At 35.4% G+C, this 22796-nt stretch overlaps 1 protein-coding gene across 1 annotated transcript in view; it reads left to right on the top strand.

Moving 5' to 3' along the window:
* LOC140171901 (alpha-aminoadipic semialdehyde dehydrogenase-like) overlaps window positions 1–22796 on the top strand; it is a 646628-nt gene that overhangs the window by 229765 nt on the left and 394067 nt on the right. The gene's annotated exons all lie outside the window — the stretch shown is intronic.

Below are 22796 nucleotides of genomic sequence, written 5' to 3'. Positions count from 1 at the left end.
AGGGATAAAAACAGATAGAACATGTCTGCAAGTGGAAATGGGTCAGTTGGGATACCATACAATTAGGTGTGCAAAAGAAAAACAAAACTTTCCTAACTTTCTTTACCTTGGTAGCACTTGGTGTAGAAAAAGGTTCGCTACGTCAAAAATTAGGTTCGCTTTGTCAAATAATTTAATTAAGTTCAATTTTATTTGTTTTCATCTCACTTAAAGCCATATTATAACATTTGCTGAGGAGGATGCCCTCACTGAATTTTTTAATTCATTTTTTACACGATTAAATTGTACTTTATTAAACCAATATACCCTGCAAAAATCAAGACTCTAGGTGTTGTAGTTTTGTCAAAATCAGAGATTTTGAATAAAAGGCTGATTCAGCCATTTATTATTACGATGGAATCGTTAGTTAACGCATACACGATGTTCATAACACACAGTATGTACGCCGGCGTGGGCGTATGACGGTGATATACACAACAAAGGGTCGTACCACAACATGACCGAAGGAGTGGTATGTATTGGCGACACGTGCGCTGGTAGTAAATTCCAATTTTCTTTGCTTTGCCGTAGTTGTTCGGCTCAAAAATAAAAGGGGATATATCTGACAGTAAAAGCTAACATTTTATGGCAAAGAAATGCTAATCTATTTTTTTTGAAAATGTTATAATATTGCTTTAAGGGAAGGGGTATGAGCGTTTGGACAGTATTTATTGTGGGACATTAGAGCACATCAGACATTCTGAATACGAAGAATGTCCTTCTGATATCAAATAATTTTGATTTTTGAAATTCACGATATAATACAAATTTTATGACAAATTATTAAAATTTGATATTTTTCACATTTTGATATATAACAGTCCTCAGTAAATTTTATAAATCTAATGACATATTCTTAAAGTGTATGTAGCTGGGAGGAAAAGCCGACGATCAATTGAAAATTTTGACCTTTCATATTGAAGATATGGATTTTTTCCCAAAAGACCTATTTTTTTTTGGTGTTTTGGGAAAATAAATCCATATCTTCAATACGTAAAGGTCAAAATTTTCAATCGATCACCGGGCTTTTCCTCCCAGCTACATACACTTTAAGAATATGTCATTAGATTTATAAAATTTACTGAGGACTTTTAAAAATATAAAATATATATTTTTAATCATTTGCCATAAAATGTGTATTACATTGCGAATTTCAAAAAATCTAAATTATTTGATATCAGAAGGACATTCTTCGTATTCAGAATGCAATTCGATATGTCTGATGTGCTCTAATGTCCCACAATAAATACAGTCCAAACGTTCATACCCCACCCCTTAAGGAATCAGATAGCAATGTTTATACAGTATTTTTTGTGGGACCTGAGAGCACATAGGACACACCAAATTGAATACAAGGAATGTCCTTTTGATATCAAATAATTTTTTGAAATTCGCTACACAATACAAATCTGTCATAAAACTTTTTTCTAAAATTAACAAAACTTGTCTACAAATTCAGTGCAGCATACTGTATCATCAAGATATGGTTTATTTCTTTGCTATCTTCAGTAGATAGCAATGTGATATGGTTATTTATTAATTTGCTATATCATTAGGATATGGTTTATTAATTTGCTATCTTCAGTAGATAGCAATGTGATATGGTTGTTTTTTAATTAGCTATATCATTAGGATATGGTTTATTTCTTTGCTATCTTCAGTAGATAGCAATGTGATATGGTTATTTATTAATTTGCTATATCATTAGGATATGGTTTATTAATTTGCTATCTTCAGTAGATAGCAATGTGATATGGTTGTTTATTAATTTGCTATATCATTAGGATATGGTTTATTAATTTGCTATCTTCAGTAGATAGCAATGTGATATGGTTGTTTATTAATTTGCTATATCATTATGATATGGTTTATTAATTTGCTATCTTCAGTAGACAGCAATATGATATGGTTGTTTTTTAATTAGCTATATCATTAGGATATGGTTTATTAATTTGCTATCTTCAGTAGACAGCAATGTGATATGGTTGTTTTTTAATTAGCTATATCATTAGGATATGGTTTATTAATTTGCTATCTTCAGTAGATAGCAATGTGATATGGTTGTTTATTAATTTGCTATATCATTAGGATATGGTTTATTAATTTGCTATCTTCAGTAGATAGCAATGTGATAAGGTTGTTTATTAATTTGCTATATCATTAGGATATGGTTTATTAATTTGCTATCTTCAGTAGACAGCAATGTGATATGGTTGTTTTTTAATTAGCTATATCATTAGGATATGGTTTATTAATTTGCTATCTTCAGTAGATAGCAATGTGATATGGTTGTTTATTAATTTGCTATATCATTAGGATATGGTTTATTAATTTGCTATCTTCAGTAGATAGCAATGTGATATGGTTGTTTATTAATTTGCTATATCATTAGGATATGGTTTATTAATTTGCTATCTTCAGTAGATAGCAATGTGATATGGTTGTTTATTAATTTGCTATATCATCAAGATATGGTTTATTAATTTGTTATCTTCAGTAGATAGCAATGTGATAAGGTTGTTTATTAATTTGCTATATCATTAGGATATGGTTTATTAATTTGCTATCTTCAGTAGATAGCAATGTGATATGGTTGTTTATTAATTTGCTATATCATCAGGATATGGTTTATTAATTTGCTATCTTCAGTAGATAGCATGGTTGTTTATTAATTTGCTATATCGTTAGTATATGGTTTATTAATTTGCTATCTTCAGTAGATAGCAATGTGATATGGTTGTTTATTAATTTGCTAAATCATTAGGATATGGTTTATTAATTTGCTATCTTCAGTAGATAGCAATGTGATAGGTTGTTTATTAATTTGCTATATCATCAGGATATGGTTTATTAATTTGCTATCTTCAGTAGATAGCAATGTGATATGGTTGTTTATTAATTTGCTATATCATTAGGATATGGTTTATTAATTTGCTATCTTCAGTAGATAGCAATGTGAACACACATCATGCACCCCAGTTTACAAAATTAAATTTTTGTACTTTTAAAGACACATATTCAAGAGAACAGGGTGTGTTAATTTCAAATATTCCATAAATGAACTGACTACATTGAAAGATTACTTCCTGAATTGGTCTGGCGTCCATACATGGCTATCAGACAAGACACATCAATAATTTCAATTTGAACTAAAAATAGAAAAAGCTTTCTATGACCATGCCATTATTAGAAGAAGCTGTCCCATTCAGAGTAACTCCCTTGATAACATACTTGGAATAAATAAAAAAAAAATCAAAATCGGTGAAACACTTCCGCCGTCAATAATTGAAGCGACACGCAGTGATCTATTACTGCTGTACCATTATTCATTATAGTTTTATTCGTCGGATCTGTGAATGTATATTTCAGAGTAGTTGGTGATTCAGTAGAGATGAAAACGACAGTTTGCAAACTGCAAGGTCTGTAGGTTCAATGCAAGAAGCTATGGTGGTTATGTCCATGTGTGTGGACTCGCACCTCACAGTGTCTTTTACACGTATGTGACCCGTTCTAACAAAACCAGGAACAAGTCGCATTTTTGACATTTCATGATTTGAATACAAATGTAAGCACGGGACAATAAGCTTCAAAATGATACCAAAATTTTATACATAGCATCAATACTTGCCAAGATATGAGTAATTTTGTAAATGATACCTTGATATTTTGCCAAACTGCTATTCGGGCAATGGGCTAATTAGTTTCCTGCTTTACACAGGATTGAATAGGGGTTATCATTGTTCAACTGTCATTTATTGATTAAATAAACCTCTTTTTAATAAGTACTTTCAAGGATTTGAAAGTCCACTCAGTCCAAAGGTCAAATATCATGAAATTAAGAATTCCAAAATTTGATTTTTTTTTTATGGGAACGTCATCTATAAAGGCCTATAACTCAAAAACATGCCTGGCGACTTGTTCTGGGTTTTGTTGGAGCTGGTCACATATGTTCTACCACATTTCTTCAGTATAAAAGTTGCATAGATGACCCCCTTGTAGCTGAAACTCATGATTTTGTGACTTAATCTGGGGTTTTCAATTGTCTATCTGTTATAAGGAACAAGCAAATACACACAACCAAAAAAGAAAGTCTCCAGTAGTTCCATCCCCATTTAATCTGAGTCTAATAAGTTTATGGCAAAATAATTTATATAATAGTTTTCTATACACTTTCCCTCAAACGTTGATACCAAATTTGATATAAAAAGTTTAATCATCATGAGCATATGAGCCGTTGTTTGGAAATTCGTGCAATTTTAAAAATGACAAATTACGAATTGACCACGCAAAATCCAATGCATGGTATCAGCTTATTATGTGGCCTGAAGCAACCCGTACAGGAATCATTGCACACTTGCCTCCGCACAATTGAAAGAGCGGGTATTTGATTTGCATTTTGACATGCATGGGTAAACCTTTAACCTGCCGGCCTATTCAGGCGACGTAATTCTTGGCACTCACGCTAGCTCTGCTACGTGATACAATTCCCTATGTCATTTTTAAAATTGCGCGAATTTCCAAACAACGGTTTCTATGCTCACGATGATTAAACTTTTGATATCAAATTTGGTATCAACCTTTGAAGGAAAGTGTATAGAAAACTATTATATAAACTATTTTGCCATAAACTCGTCAGACTCTGATTAAATGGGGATGGAACTACTGGAGACTTTCTTTTTTGGCTGTGTTTATATGACAAATACCCAGCCAAATATTTCAATATTACTTTTCCATTGGATTCGAGAGAAAAGATTTGTGGACTTTGACGCATGTGCTAACATGGATAGATCTCTCATCATCTCACCGTCTAGACTAACTGTATCTTCTGCGCAGTGGTATCAAATCAAAAGAAAGGTGAACTATCTGCAATTGAATATATGAATACAAAAGCCACCCAAGTCCATACTTTGGCCAAATTGAGTTAAGCATGGGAAATTGTTGCTATACATAGGCCTGTCATATGTATGAAGAACAACTCAAATTCATCATCTGTGTCTATTGAGCATGTGAAAAATAGCATGTATGAAAGAATCAACCCAAGTCCATGATTTGAGTCTTGTAACACATTGCTTGAAATCCAGTATGTATAAAAGTCCACTTGTAACACATTCATTGCCGGAGAGTGACTTTTGAAAAAAAAATGGGTTTAATCAAGGAAAGTGTGTGGTTTATATTACATGGCAGAATGCTTATCAACATTATACATAACTGTGCTTTATTTTGTATTATCTTACTAGTGGTAATCTCATTCCAACATTATTGTCTTAGTATATGATTCAAAAAACCACCCAAGTCCAGAATTTAAAATGAACCCCACGAAGTCCCTGAAATGCTAATCGTCATACATAATACAGTTTAACCCACCCATTTGCACGTACAACTTACCATATTGACCAAGTAAATCTAACGAAGGAATTAAAATGATACACAGGTTTTTCTCAAAATCACTTCCCATGGACTTGGGTGGGTTTTGGATTCATGTATTCAATTGCTTAAATACAGATGCGCTCGTTTGATTTACCAACAGCCAAAATCATGTCAAATCACCCCCTTTGCTCTCTGACTTGCACCGACTTTGTATCGAAGATCATATTCAGTTCAAAACTTTCCTTTCTGTGTATAAGTCAGTGAATGGACTCTGTCCTCAGGACATGGAAGACTGTCTGGTGGTGAACAGACCTCGTCTTGGCTCAGTATATTCCAGACCCACCCGTTCTGCATCATGGTTTAAATCTTTTAAATGTGGTGGAGACAGAGCCTTTACAGTCGATGGGGCCCCAGGACATGGACCAATCCCCCCTGTCGTATATATATTGTACAATGCTGCCACTGTTGAGAATTGGGCGTCTGGGTTGCCTAGTAATGCCTACACTTACAAGTCTTGAATTTAGGCTTGGTATGGCAGTGCCTTAGGAAGATTTTCAACATGAGGGGGGAGGGTTGACAAAACAAACATTTGTTGATGACCCACTCTGGGGGTTGCCCAAGGGAGGGGGTTACCCCGCCAGGAGTCAGAAAATGCTACAAAAAATATGTCAACAATAGGCCTACCCATTTTTCCTGGTTTATGATAACTTCTTTTGCTTCACCTGAAATTATTGGGGGGGGTGCTGAAAGGTATTCGAGCCCCACACCAAAATAATTGAGGGGCTGAACCCCTCCAGTTCCTAAACCTGTAGTCTGTGTTGTGGCATCCTGGTATAGCACTTGTAATGTAAAGACACTATCTAAACATAGTAAGTCAAGTAAATCATTTTGTAGTCCCACCAACACACAACTTATGTCTGCACAAACCATTGAATCCTATACATATCCTTGTAATATCATAACATTGTTTTTCTTAATAACATTAGATAAGAATTCTTAGCAATGGGACTACAATTGTATTGGGTGAATTTGTTTGACAAGTTATATTGAATCTGCTGTTAACCTGTACTAGTTTGCAACCAAGAATTATGATGAGAACTGTTAAATATTGCAATTGCATTGGTCTAGATATTGAGAGGAGGTACTTTTTGGATCCGGAGATATGTTGTTAACTTATTGTATGCAGGGATGTTTTTTCCGGTTTTTTTCTGGATCCGGAATCCGGATTTTTTTTTTTAACATGAAGTGGATGGTGATATTTCATCATAAAAAGAGCAAAAAAAGCCAAAAAAACAAACAATAGGGGGTGATACCCTCATAGCCTATTCCCGATCCCTAGCTTTCGCTAAAATATATTACTCCGATCAAGTTAAACTTGCTTGTTTCGGCTTCGCTTGCACTGTTTGGTGTGGGTTATTTTTTTCCAACAGCTACTTACATCCCTGTGTGTATGGTTTTGTGTGTAATATGCCCAATTGAATACATGAATACAAAACCCACCCAAGTCCATGGGAAGTGATTTTGAGAGAAAAACCTGTGTATCATTTTAATTCCTTCAGTTAGATTTACCTGGTCAATATGGTAAGTTTTACGTGCAAATGAGTGGATTAACCTGTATTAGGTATGACGATTAGCATTTCAGGGACTTCGTGGGGTTCATTTTAAATTCTGGACTTGGGTGGTTTTTTGAATCATATACTAAGACACCAATGTTAGAATGAGATTACCACTAGTAAGATAATACAAAATAAAGCACACAGGTATGTATAATGTTGATAAGCATTCTGCCATGTAATATAAACCATACACTTTCCTTTATTAAACCCATTTTTTTTCAAAAGTCACTCTCTAGCAATGAATGTGTTACAAGTGGACTTTTATACATACTGGATTTCAATCAATGTGTTACAAGACTCAAATCATGGAATTGTGTGGTTCTTTCATACATGCTATTTTTCACATGCTCAATAGACACAGAGGATGAATTTGAGTTGTTCTTTCATACATATGACAGGCCTATGTATAGCAACAATTTCCCATGCTTAACTCAATTTAGCCAACGTATGGACTTGGGTGGGTTTTGTATTCATATATTCAATTGTTTCACTATAGTTTATCTTATTAGGTTTATATGACAAATACAGTGTCAAAATAATTCTGTAAGTTTTCTCTATGCAAATATAGATAGATACCTTTGCTGTCGGTTGCTGAATACTAGTGTTAGGAACATTCAAAATGGTAAAGGAACTTTTGGGATGCCCTGTATTTATTTACCCATTGAAAAGAAAATGTATTGACAAAAACTTGTACAATAACATTACAGAGACTAATTTTGCTGCAAAATCTTGTCATTTCCTGCTTTTCCATTTAAAGTACAGGACGACCATAAACGGTGCCAAAGGTCAAAATAAGCATTCAGTCCCACCCACTAAAATTTACTTGAGTGCCCTGGGTGGTTACAAACTGCTCTCATTGTGTATTCAATGATAAATGAGGGCCATAAGGACAAAACCACTTACTAAGTTTGTATAGATATCTAGTTTGGTCAAATGAAATTCATTGAATATGGTATCACACTCAAGAGACACCTTAAGTACACACGCTGGCTGTGGCCTGCATTGTTAATTCAATCAGAAGCAAAGGCAATTCTCTTTGAGTTGTAGAACAATTTCTAATAATATTATCAGGATGGTGTTGGGTGTTTATGCGGGGGAATTCAATGAGCTCCAGTGAGAGATGAGTATTGGATAATGAAATTCTTCTACATTGACTTGAACTGTTATCAAGCATGATGAGGCAAATGGCATGGGAGAAGTAGCTGCATATTGGTATTGTGTAAACTCATTACTTTACATGAGTTGTATATGTAATTCTACTTCACTTGGTTGAATGGTCATAACTTAAGGGATCTAGGATGAGCGTTTTAAGCGTTTCGACAGTATTTTTTGGGGGACATGAGAGCACATCAGACATATCGAATTGCATTCTGAATACGCAGAATGTCTTTCTGATATCAAATAATTTTCATTTTTTGAAATTCACGATATAATACAAAAGGACATTCTTCATATTCAGAATACAATTCGCTATGTCTGATGTTCTCTAATGTCCCACAATAAATACTGTCCAAACGTTCATACCCCATCCCTTAAAAGCATTAGGGATGTAAATCTTCAGGAAACTTTGTTTGGATCTTCCCTGTTCAAAGTATAGGGAAATATACATTTTCAGGAAATGTTAAAACAGTTTCAGGAAATCATGTCAGTGCTTGTTTTATTCCCTGAATTGCTATTTTGATTTCAGCCCCTACAATACTACATGTTCAATGTGTGTATTATTAGCTCGCCGATCGTATTATATGTATTATTGCACAGAGCATCATGCTGCTGGGAAGACAAGGTTGCTACGTCGGCACGCATAGTAGGTGATAAAAGTGGTTTTTATCACTTTTGCCATGTTCAAAGACTTTTGTCTGACACAGCGTTTATTTTATAGGCCTATTGGTCTAACGGCTCGCATCCAAACACTTTACTTGGAAAACCACTTTTATGCTGATGGGAAGACTTACAATGAATAGCGATATGCTCACAATTTATATGTCACTGATTCAATGATATGTGTACACATTCGCTGACATTCACAAGATGTGTTAGCAAGCACTCGATCATGAACTCTGAATAAAACTGGAGATCTCCAGATTTAATATAAAAACTAAAATTTTACTGTATAAATGAAAGCACTTCAGGCTTAGCCTTTCACATGGTACTGTACACCACTAGGCATTACAACCAGTAGAGATTTAAGAAAAATTGAGGGCATTGCTGTGACGCAAATCACACAACATGGCTTTCAATCAATCAATCAATCAATCAATCAATCAATCAATCTATCAATCTATCAATCTATCAATCTATCAATCTATCAATCTATCAATCTATCAATCTATCAATCAATCTATCAATCTATCAATCTATCAATCTATCAATCTATCAATCTATCAATCTATCAATCTATCAATCTGTCAATCAGTCAATCAGTCAATCAATCAATCTATCAATCTATCAATCTATCAATCTATCAATCTATCAATCTATCAATCTATCAATCAATCATCAATCAAAAGTAATTAGAAGAATACTATGAATGTGTGGAGAGCTTTAAGGTTATTAATTATTTTAAACTGTTGTGATTTGGTAGTTCACAGCATCTTATGAATAGTAGTGAGTTTTGGTAAAAACTGCATTGCTCAATTCATAGCGAGCGTGTAGAAGAATTAAAATATCACAGATATACTTTTATAGGTGGTGTGGTTCTTGAGTTACGTTGTAAAGAGGGCTGAAACGACAACACTTTTTTAAAATGTACATAACTCATTAACAACAATAAATTAAGCAAGTTTACAAAGTATACGATTTGTAGAATGAACTTTTGCAAAACATCCAAGGTGATCTAGATAATGAAAATCGATTTTTAGGTTGCTTTGACCAACAATACCTCGTCTACCCTTAATGCTCTGCATGCTGGCCACTTGTTTCATTATTTGTCCATTTGTTCCTGTTATTCATATCATTAATGATTGTTTCCTAAGGTAAATGGGTAGTTTTTACCAACTATAAATATGCAAATTAGTCTTCAAATAAATAGCCCCCTCAATGTTCTAATATAGTTAATAATGACACACATTTCTATAGGACCAAACAGTGTTGAAATGTGCCTGAAGACTGGGGCATTTTTTGTAGGTCATTCGATAAAATTGATTATAATTATTATTATTATAGGCTTCATACAATAACATCCAATGCCTCCATGGGTTTTTTTGAACCAGTTCTAATCATATTCTTGGGATTGTAGTGGGTATTTATTTATGCTTGGAAAGTCATTGGGCTCTTTTGGGAGATGAGTGTAAATATTGGAATATTGTTTTGATTTTGTTGATTATAATTCTGCCAGCTTTCCTATAATGTCCCAAGATGAGATGGGCTATTCCAGTTGAAATCCATACACCCCTAAGGAATACAGGGGGGATGTAGATTTCAAATGGAGTTACGCATTCAGGTAACTGACCCCATTTGAAATTCACAATGTATGTTAACTTGAGGCCTTTGGTAACATCACCATAAAATCGTATTTAAACAAAATTATACTCTCTTTAGTACTTCTCTTCAAGCCTTTGTTGAATGCCACATTCGATATCAATTTGATCACATTACAGGGTAAGGGCCAAGCCCGTAACCAGGATTTATTTTGGGGGGCCGATTTTGAAAAAGTGGACTTTTTTTTTGAAATTTGGACCTTTTTGGACTGGGGGCAAATTTGGAAAAAGTGGACTTTTCCCCAAAATTTGGACCTTTTTGACCGAAAAGGCGTAAAACCCCCAATTTTTTTGAACGCTATGCTCATAAATAGGACTTTTGGCTAAAAAAAAGGGAATTTTGGGGCATTTTGGGAGGGGGGGGGAGCGTCCACCCAAACTCCCTGGTTACGGGCCTGGTAAGGGCTGCTACAGACTCCAGTATTCTAAGTAGAATATTCCATCTAACATATCTTCATATTACCATTCTATTTCCAGTAATGTTTTTAAGTTCTATCGAATGCTTGATGACGTAAAATCGATAATATGGTATGTAGAATGTCTGGTGTTAAACATTACTGAAATAGGAATACTCTCTAAATGTAAAAGAGTGAAAAACCACTCTAAATTTCAGAGTGAATTTAAGTTAGCTCTAAAAGAGTAGGTTTTAGCTCTAAAAGAGTGAAAACAGTACACATACGTCGTATTTCACTTGCGATTTTGAGTGAGCCTCACTCGCTCACAGAGTGGCTCAAAATCTCACTCTTTCTTGGAGTGAACTGTCAGCCAATGGCTGCTATTTCAATTGCTATACCGTTCCGGTTGGTTTATTGCATACACTCTATTCAGTATCGAGTTACGTAATGTTACTATGTCAACGGGATCACGCGCTAGAGTAATGAACCACGATCGAAATGATCACCACATAAAGTATATGGCACTCGAAGGCATACCAAAGTAGCGTGATCCGGTAACCAAGAGAATTACGTAACCACTTCGATGCTGAATAGGCATGGCATCAAACAGAACTGCCACCTTTAGTAACTTTATTGATAGACAGGACCGATTTATTCATTTATTAAAACCACACAAGTTTTTACCAGGAGTAGGAAAATTGGTTGAATCATTTTTCTCAACATGATATGAAACATGGTAAACTTGTAAAGCTGCTATTATTTATGGTATAAAAGATAGTTAATAAATTCATATCTGTTTTACTGAAGACACATTGGATATCTATTGAAGCTACAGGGCTATAGACGATGTAATAAGGACTGTTTTATTAACTCTGCACGTATTAAGTTTTCGTCCCCAGGATTCCATCCCATTGGATCTTATATTTTTTCAGACAAACTTAGAAAAACAAGGTAGAAAAAATTACTGGTTGAAAATTATTTCTTGTAATTTTCAGAGAAAGCAACTTTGAGTAAATACAGATTGTTGCTTCTTGGCTATGCCGTTAATCAATTTTATTCATTTGTAGGCAACATTTTTGTGGTCCCACCGGCATCTGTTGGTATCAGTTTCCTCGATTGATAAACTTTCTAACGGTAACCGAATTTTGCCTGTAAGGTAATGAAAATGACTGTTACATCTGTTCATTCCTTATAGTTTTAGAATTATTTTAATTCACTTTCATATTCCTGAGGTTAAAACTTGTAAGATTAAACTCAGGAATTTCCTTTATAAAATTTGATGGGATTAAATTTACAGATACAACATGGGCAGATGGGTATTTAATGAATCTGTATAGTTCTGAAATCATTCTGTGGATGACAGGTAGCCAAAATCTGCGCTATTCCAGTTTAAATGCATACACCCCTTATTGAAGACAGGGCCTTAATCTTCCACACAGGAAGTGTGAATTTCAAATGGGTGTTACCTGAATGGGGTGACTCTATTTAAAATATACACCCCTGTGTGAGAGATTAAGGTCATGTCTATTTTCCATAGGGGGTGTGGATTTCAACGGGAATAGCTCAATTGCTTTATATTACCTGTGATATCCTCATTTTCTCCACCACTTCTATATTAAGTTTCAGTATTTTTGTTAGTATTAATACCCTGTTCTGTTCATAGTTTTTGAAGTTTTTTCAGTTTCGGGGGTGCTGATTTTTCTGATTTTTTTAAAATTTACCACTTCTATATTAAGTTTCAGTATTTTTGTTAGTATTAATATCCTGTTCTGTTCTGTTCATAGTGTTTTTCAGTTTCGGGGGTGCTGATTTTTCTGATTTAAAAAAATTTTAAATCGGATTTTTTTATGTAAATCGGATTTAAAAACAATTAATCCAAGAACTGCTATTATACCCCATGATAAAGTCATACATGTTTTAATAAAAAATTCAAAAGTTAACTTAAATCAATGATTTTTTAAAAGAAATCATGTGATTAAAATAATCAATGTGTCTCAAGCAACCCTCTTAAGTTTCATGTTTTGTTAAGTATTTATCATGTCATGAATTTTTTTTGGGGGGGGGCTTTGGAGGAAAAATGAATTTCAGGGAACAAATTTTGCGCAAAAATTGCTTCAAAAAAGGGAAATTTTCACACTTTTGGGCCTTTATTTGGGGAAGGGCAACTAGGGGGAAAGAGTTCCGACTGGGGGGGGGGGCATGCCGCCCCTAGGGGCTATACACCCCCATCTATGGCACCACCACTGGAAAATTTAGGAAACTGTGTATCATCAGTCTAGACATCAAAATAACAGATTCAAGGGCTTTTAATATGAATGGTTAGGTGGGAACAATGTATTGATGGTGGGCACTACTCACTGTGAAGATCCTTCAGCACAAATAGACCATGAAGACCTACCTCAATTACAGCTGCAGAGATGTTATGAAAGAAGCACTTTCTTAGTCGGTCTCCATTTACGCTCAAATAAGAGCTCCAATATAAGGCACGACCACACTGGAGGCTTTCTGCTTTAAGGGATCTAAAATGAGCGTTTATTGCGTTTCGACAGTATTTTTTGTGGGACATGAGAGCACCTCAGACCTATCAAATTGCATTCTGAATACAAAGCATGTCTTTCTGATATCAAATAATTTTCATTTTTGAAAATCACAATATAATACAAATTTTATGACAAATTATAATGATTTGATATTTTTCAAATTTTTGATATATAACAGTCTTCGAAGTAAATTACATAAATCATATTCTTAAAGTGTATGTAGTAGGAGGAAAAGCCGACGGTCAATTGAAAATTTTGACCTTTCATATTGAAGATATGGATTTTTTTCCCAAAAAGACCTTTTTTATTTTTGTGTTTTTGGTAAAAAAATCGATATATTCAATACGAAAGGTCAAAATTTTCAATTGATCGTCGGCTTTTCATCCCACCTACATACACTTTTAAGTATAAATCATCAGATTTATAAAGTTAACTTCAAGTACGGTTAAATATCAAAAATATCAATTTTGAATGATTTGCCATAAGGCCCCGAACAATCGATTTTGAGTTTCCCGTCACATAATTTTTGAAAACAAGTGAGGTAACTTTTTCATTATTCATTATTCATTATTTTCGTGACTTTCATTATATGACAAAATGCGAGTGTAAAACATGTTGTTAGCTGTTGTTATTTACCGCTCACTCACTCAAAGGATGTTTAACCAAAGATATAAACTTGCAAAGAGGCTGCAAGGTCAAAATTGATACCAATTCAGTCCTTCGTTTAAAGAAATCATTGGAGCTCGATTAATTGCTCTCCTGGAATTGTTCAGGAGCGCAACTTTGAGCACTTAAAATTACACTCCTGGTAGAACCGAGGAGCTCAATTTGTGCTCCCAATTGAACATGAAGGCAGATCGATCTGCGTCCATATCCCATGCATTTGTTGTATGTGGACGCAGACAAAACTTCAAATTTAATCATTTATAGTTGAAGATGAAAATTAGAAATTTCCATTCTTAATTCTTATCAATATTTTTTTAATAATAAAAGCCCCAAAATTTTGACCAACCTGCTAAAAATTAAAGTAAATTCTGCAATATTTGTAAATACAACGTCAGGAAATCTTGCACTTTGTGTATGCTTTCCGTAACGATGGTTTGATGGGGAAATCCCAGCCAGTCCCAGCCGGCGACCCGGTTGATGAAATCACACTTTGTTTTGTGTATTACAGGCGTGGGCGTGGTGCCTGACAACATGAGGTTAATGTTTATTTACTTATTTATCACAACCGGAAAATATCCAGTGTTTAATGTTTTAACTTTATTTCATCATAGATAATCCACGTTTCCTTTATTAATATTATTGTTACGTTGTGTAAAAGCAATTTTAAAGGCAAAATCGAAATGATAATTTTTTTTGTATTATTGTGGCACCACGTGTTTTAGCGCGGACCCGGAAGTACAAAAATTTGCTAGAAATTGGCCGAGTTTATGCATGTTTTTGCACCTGTTTCTGACCATGTTTTGGACCAAAACTGACACAGAAATGAAACCATATATCGTAGCGACTGGAGATGGAATATTAGGTCGAAAATGTACTTAATTTAATTGAACAATTGGCATTTGATGTGTTCGGTTCGCCAGAGCCGAGCAGCCATTCTTGAAAAAAATATTTTTGTTCGACCGCATATTTCGTGCAACAGTGTCACAATAGAGCAGAGTTGAAATATATAAATTTTGCCATTTTTGTACAATCAAATTAATGTAAAACGATACCAAGTACTATTTTAAAATATATGATTGATATTTATGAAAAGAAATCCAAAAATAACAGAATCAATATATTTTTTTTTAATTCGCACAAACATCACTATTCATTGTGCGATTTCGCGAACAGCACTGTACAATCATTGATCTGCATGACAGCATTAATCTGTCAGTCCAGTATATGATACGCACGTGGAAAAGGACAGCGGACGTCAACATATTTACAAAGCGTTGCGAACCGGGCCTACAGGATCTAGGCTATCACTATCAGATGCCAATCAACCGGCCGCAATGAGTTTACTGCCGTAGCGAAATCGATGTTTTGAATTTGATTTTTCCACTAAAATGCACGGATTTCATCGGTTTTTTGCAAAAATGATAAGATTTTATTTTTATTTTTTTTTATTCTCTATAATGAATTCAAGTGCGGGCCCAAAAATGAAGTGCGGGCGGGCGACGGGAAACTCAAAATCGACTTTGCCAGGCCTAAAATGTGTATTAAATTGCGAATTTCAAAAAATCAAAATTATTTGATATCAGAATGACATTCTTCGTATTCAGAATGCAATTCGATATGTCTGATGTGCTCTAATGTCCCACAATAAATACTGTCCAAACGTTCATACCCCAGCCCTTAAGCAACACGGTTCTCGAGAGAAAATCCGCTGTGTGGACTGTCTTGAGGTTTCCAATTCCTAAGTTTGTCCCCAAATTTATACCCAAATTTAAATTGAACATTTAGTTCCAAAGATATAAGCAGTTTCCAAAATAATATGCAACAAAAGAAATGATTGTCTTTGTTTGGTTATATAGATCTCAATTCCTGAATACGCCAATCCTCAAGAATTCATGACCATCAGAACACCCCTATTGAAGGCACAGCAGGAAATGTGGGTAGGCAATTGAGACAAATATTTACGTAAATAAATCTTTAGTTTCAATTATTTTCTTCACATTAAATAGACCATAACAATGTAAGAGATGGTTGTGATTTAGCTACAGAGCCAGACATTTTTAGAGGACTCTTGATTAACCATGGCAACGGCAAGTTATGGAAATAGGTCATACAGGTGGGTTGCAAAACTTGGTAGAAGTTTCAATAGTAACTTTTGATAATACAGACTAGAGCAGTATGTAGGTTCACAGTGATTTTATGTGTTCCTCTGTAAGTGTGCAGGTTGTTGGATGACAGAATCATTAACAATGTATTGGGTACTACCAACCGAATGAAGAACCATATTGATTGGTTACAAAGGGGGCTATATATCATGTATTGAGCCAATCAGAGACTATTTTGACTGGTTACTCCGATGATTATATCATGTGATTTTAATCAGGGGCTCTGTAAGATTGGAAGTAGTGCCTGTGGGGTACCATATTGTCTGTAATTGATGCTCCTTTCAATAAATGCCCCCCTTAAATTTTTCAATGTAAAAAGTGACTGAAATGAAAAAGTTAATGCCATATGTGACCATCCACCACAACTGAGCCCGGATGTCGCCAGTGCCACTATTGAGATATGCTCCATTGAACTTGACAATAAACAATAGGAAACAAAGGATTTATTGACTGTTTTATTGATTTTCACTACTTAAATGTCAAGTACTATAGACATGATATACATCATTTTAAAGCTAATTTCAAGCAGAATATTTTTGTTGAATATCTCAAAAATGATGATTGGCGACTTCAGGGCTCAGTTGTGCTGGATGGTCACATATTATGTGATTAAGCTTAAAATTGGCGCCGCCACGCTCGCTAAATTGCATGCACAAAACCTATTCTAACTTAAACTTTGATATATCCAGTTCATTACCGAATTAATGAAATTATGGTAGAATTTCCTTACGTAAATCACATTCTGGCATAAAATGCACTAATATATGCCAATATGCTGTTATGTGAACACTGCCATGACAATATGCTGTTATGTGGACACTGCCATGACAATATGCTGTTATGTGGACACTGCCATGACAATATGCTGTTATGTGGACACTGCCATAACAATATGCTGTTATGTGGACACTGCCATGACAATATGCTGTTATGTGGACACTGCCATGACAATATGCTGTTATGTGGACACTGCCATGACAATATGCTGTTATGTGGACACTGCCATGACAATATGCTGTTATGTGGACACTGCCATGACAATATGCTGTTATGTGGACACTGCCATGACAATATGCTGTTATGTGGACACTGCCATGACAATATGCTGTTATGTGGACACTGCCATGACAATATGCTGTTATGGACACTGCCATGGCAATATGCTGTTATGTGGACACTGCCATGACAATATGCTGTTATGTGGACACTGCCATGACAATATGCTGTTATGTGGACAGTGCCATGGCAATATGCTGTTATGTGGACACTGCCATGGCAATATGCTGTTATGTGGACACTGCCATGACAATATGCTGTTATGTGGACACTGCCATGACAATATGCTGTTATGTGGACACTGCCATGACAATATGCTGTTATGTGGACACTGCCATGGCAATATGCTGTTATGTGGACACTGCCATGACAATATGCTGTTATGTGGACACTGCCATGACAATATGCTGTTATGTGGACAGTGCCATGGCAATATGCTGTTATGTGGACACTGCCATGGCAATATGCTGTTATGTGGACACTGCCATGACAATATGCTGTTATGTGGACACTGCCATGACAATATGCTGTTATGTGGACACTGCCATGACAATATGCTGTTATGTGGACACTGCCATGACAATATGCTGTTATGTGGACACTGCCATGACAATATGCTGTTATGTGGACACTGCCATGACAATATGCTGTTATGTGGACACTGCCATGACAATATGCTGTTATGTGGACACTGCCATGACAATTAATATGCTGTTATATGGACACTGCCATGACAATATGCTGTTATGTGGACACTGCCATGACAATATGCTGTTATGTGGACACTGCCATGACAATATGCTGTTATGTGGACACTGCCATGACAATATGCTGTTATGTGGACACTGCCATGACAATATGCTGTTATGTGGACACTGCCATAACAATATGCTGTTATGTGGACACCGCCATGACAATGCTGTTATATGGACACTGCCATGACAATATGCTGTTATGTGGACACTGCCATGACAATATGCTGTTATGTGGACACTGCCATGACAATATGCTGTTATGTGGACACTGCCATGACAATATGCTGTTATGTGGACACTGCCATGACAATATGCTGTTATGTGGACACTGCCATAACAATATGCTGTTATGTGGACACCGCCATGACAATATGCTGTTATGTGGACACTGCCATGACAATATGCTGTTATGTGGACACTGCCATGACAATATGCTGTTATGTGGACACTGCCATGACAATATGCTGTTATGTGGACACTGCCATGACAATATGCTGTTATGTGAACACTGCCATGACAATATGCTGTTATGTGGACACTGCCATGACAATATGCTGTTATGTGGACACTGCCATGACAATATGCTGTTATGTGGACACTGCCGTGACAATATGCTGTTATGTGGACACTGCCATGACAATATGCTGTTATGTGGACACTGCCATAACAATATGCTGTTATGTGAACACTGCCATGACAATATGCTGTTATGTGGACACTGCCATAACAATATGCTGTTATGTGGACACTGCCATATTGGATTTGGACTTTTATTATTACAGACAATACGGTATAATATATTTATCGCCCTGCCTATATATGGTTAAAGTTTGGTGGTGAGCAGGGCCTGGACATTAAAAGAGTAGCATTACTCTTAAAAATAGCTGGTAAAAATAAGATTGACGTCAAGCCTGTAGGCTCGAGAAGATGATATCTTTCAACAAAGAAATTGTTTCTAAAATTAATCATGTTAGATCAAAACATGTTTGATAATATAATGTTCATCTTCCGCACAAAACCACTTAGTAGTAAAACGGTCTTTCCATAGCTGGAATTCTTCAATTATGTTATCAAAACAAACAACCATCCTCGGTGGTTTAAAACCCACATTTATGTCTATTGTTACTTGATACTTGAGAGAGTTTGAAACGCATATCGGATGATATGATACTATTTTATTATTTTACACTACTCTCTTGCAATATGAGACACCGCATATACGTCAATTGGCACAAAGGGTTCCAAATTGATTTCATACAGAATGTTCTTGATTGAGTAATTCTCAAAAGCTTATTTAGGATCCGTATGAAATACAATAGCTCTGTTGATAGTTGATTTCTCATTTTGTTTTCACAACATTAAAAAATTTAAATGGGTTTTGAAAGAGAAGTAACTTTTACCGAATCCAGAGATTTGTTTTGTTTACTTAATCTAGTTTGCTGTAACTAGTAGGATGTATATATAAAATCATTAGGCTATTGCACTTGAAATCCATACACCCCCTATGGATGACATGACCTTAATATCCTACACAGGGGGTGTATATTTTAAATGGAGTCAGCCTTTCAGGTATCCCTACCCGATATTCCCACTCCCTGTGTGGGAGATTAAGGTCATGTCTTGCATTGGGGGTGTATGGATTTCAAGTGGAACAGCCCATTTTGGTAATAACATGAGAGGATACCATTTTCCTGTTTTTACCGTTACTGAGATATTACTGAAGAGGTTTATTGCATGAAAACCATTAAAATAATGACTTTTATTGCAGTTTTGATATGCTTGTCTGATCCTCAATTTTCATGATGCAGACACTTCTTCTTGGAAGGGAGACAGTTTAAGTCTTTTCTTGAAAGGTTTTTGATATTTCATAAGAACTTGTGGCAGTTCTACATAGAATTACATTCACCTGATTTAATGTGATGGCAGACCTGCAAGTGCAGGCCATATTGCACTAGAATCTTACACTAAACTCAACACAGCAAAGCGCGGCCAAGCAAAGTTTTATTTTAAGTTGGCAACTTTTTCGTTATTCATTGTTCATTATCAGATGAAATTTTATCAACTGCATCATTCAAGGTATTGTGTATTATACTTGTAACATCATATTAGATCATCTGAAAACAATTGGTAAAAATTTTGAAAAATCAGCTCCTACCCCCACCAAAAATATTTCAAGTATATATAAATAATTCAAGTACCAAGTTTGAGGAATGAATAAGGGAAATACAAATAACAATACATTTACTTTTATACAATACCAATTGATAACAATAGATAATACCAATACATAACAAAATTATAGTGTTTTTTCCCCCAGCAAAATTAATCAAATGTATCGGAAGCATATTTGATAAAAAGTCACCTTCACAGGCAGTGTTTCATGTGTTGGATGCATACTTACTGTTATTACTTAGAACTTTGTTTATGGTTGAAAAACACTATTAAAAGATAATTCAGGAAAAAATGCATACATCTTTGCATTTCCAACCTCCTGTGAGATCGGAGATTGATCTTCTTTTTTTTTCTTCTTTTTTTTAGCCTAAGGATGTTATTTTGTTTTTGTTTTAGAATTTGTTCAGAATTGCTGAAAGTAATGAAAGTTTGGGCAAACATTTAAAACTTGTTGGTGGAGTGGGAAGATAAAGTAAACTCAAAATTGACTTAGCTTGGCATGGTATTCTCCTCTGAGGGTACCTCTCCAAGTTTCATCTGCTGCACTGCCCTTCAAGGTACAAGTGTGAATATGCATTATCTGGGCATATATGTTTACGAATGTAAACGACAAGAGTGCTAAGATCGGACCTGCCTCGGGTCATGTCACATGATCTGCTGTAGATGTGTATTTCCTCCTACTTGTGTTTGGAAAATCGTATAATTATGGGAAAAATCATGCTGTGTTTCTCATGTTGAAATGTTAAAGAATTATAACTTCTGTGAGGCATTTTTGAGTTGGGAACCACCATGTGACCTCACTTAAGTGTGTTGAAATCAAGTTAGTATGCCAGTTTATGGTATATTGGGACCATATGACCCAAAATAATGCCATAAGATTGTACATGGTTCAAAGAACTGTTCCTTAAAAGCAGGGTGCCATACAATTGGTGGCTGGTAACATTGGGCTATTCCAGTTGAAATCCATACACCCCCTATGGAAGACACAACCTTAGTCTTCCACACAGGGAGCGTGAATTTCAAGTGGGGTTGCCTGAATGGGTGCATCTGTTTTTTCACCCTTTTTAAAAACTGGTTGCTGTTCCTGTTTTAATCCTTAAACATCTACTTTTACCTAATCTTTGTTTGTAGGCTGTTTTATATATAATGAACTTTGTGATCCTTAGATCTATTTTTGTGCTTTGTAATAATGGTTATAAGGATAAAGAAAAAGCTTTGTTTCATTTTGGGGAACTGCTGCTGCTTTATTGTTTTTTGCCTTACAAGGACCCCAATGGAATTAAGCTTTCTTCGGAAGGCTTTTTGGGCTATCCTTGGTACTCATTGGTATTTATTCCATTGTCACCTCGTGCAATAGTTTATTCTGGTACCCTGAATTACATACATGTAGGGGAGACCGGGGCAAGTCCGCCCTCGGGGCAAGTCCGCCCACCCCATGTTTCGGATCTTGTGACTGCTGGAAAAGTAAAATGATGATGTAATAAGCGGGCACACGTCATAGTTAAGTACCCAAGAAAACAAGACAGTCCGACAGATTTCGCCACAGTAATTATCGTCAAAAAACGTTTTTGGGTCAAGGAAGTTTACATTTTTAAGATTAGTAATATTGTAATAATCTCAAGACCTTGCAGAGACGGTTTTCGTTCTTATATTCATTTGGAAGGTGAACGTTTTGCCCAACATATAATGCAATTAAAAGATCGACATATTGTGTTCAGTAGGCATAGCACGAGGTAATGAAAAAAAATACCGTTGGGGCAAGTCCGCCCTGTATGTGAAGGGCAAGTCCGCCCTGTGTTTTCCCCAGGCGGACTCCCGGTGCGGATTCGCCCCATCGGCGTATTATGCAAAATATTGATAATAATACCTTTAACAAGGGTAAAACTACATGCAAGCATATTTTTAAAGTCAAGTGGTATCAGTATTACTCATACCACCGTTTATGCCCTAAAACCATAAATGTCGAAGTTGTAAATAAAGGTTTTGCTCATTTTGGTTCCCTACATTTATTAGCTTACATTATACCCCTCCATTAAATTTAGTATACTCTTTGGAAGAGAGTGAGTGCCTAATATACCCTTTACTAAATGTTTGCATTAAATTTATAATTGTTTTGCAATATTATAATCTTTTCTTTTTATCAGGGCGAACTTACCCCACCATAGGGGCGGACTTGCCCCAGCACGGGGCAAGTCCGCCCTGTCATCGTGATTTTTATTTTCCCTTCTCCTGCCGTTACTGAAAGCTCAATGTCCTTACAAATGTGGTAGTATTTAGTTATAGTATACAGCTAAAAAATTTAAAAACTATGGCCTTCTAACATGAGAATTGCCCTCTCTAGGCGAGATTGAAGAAAATAGGGCGGACACGCCCCGGTCTCCCCTACTGTAGATTTTAAAGTATTTTATACATAATGTGCAATCTATTGTATTTTCTTTTTGTTTGCAATTTTTGATGTATATTGAGTGCTAAATAAAATAAAATGAAATGAAATGAAATGAAAGCAATTTTACCACAGTTACATTTTTTTTCTTTGAGAAATTGAGAAAAAG

The sequence above is a fragment of the Amphiura filiformis genome, chromosome 15 (genome assembly GCF_039555335.1).
Source record: "Amphiura filiformis chromosome 15, Afil_fr2py, whole genome shotgun sequence".
NCBI lineage: Eukaryota > Metazoa > Echinodermata > Ophiuroidea > Amphilepidida > Amphiuridae > Amphiura > Amphiura filiformis.
This window is presented reverse-complemented; position numbering and strand designations above follow the sequence as displayed.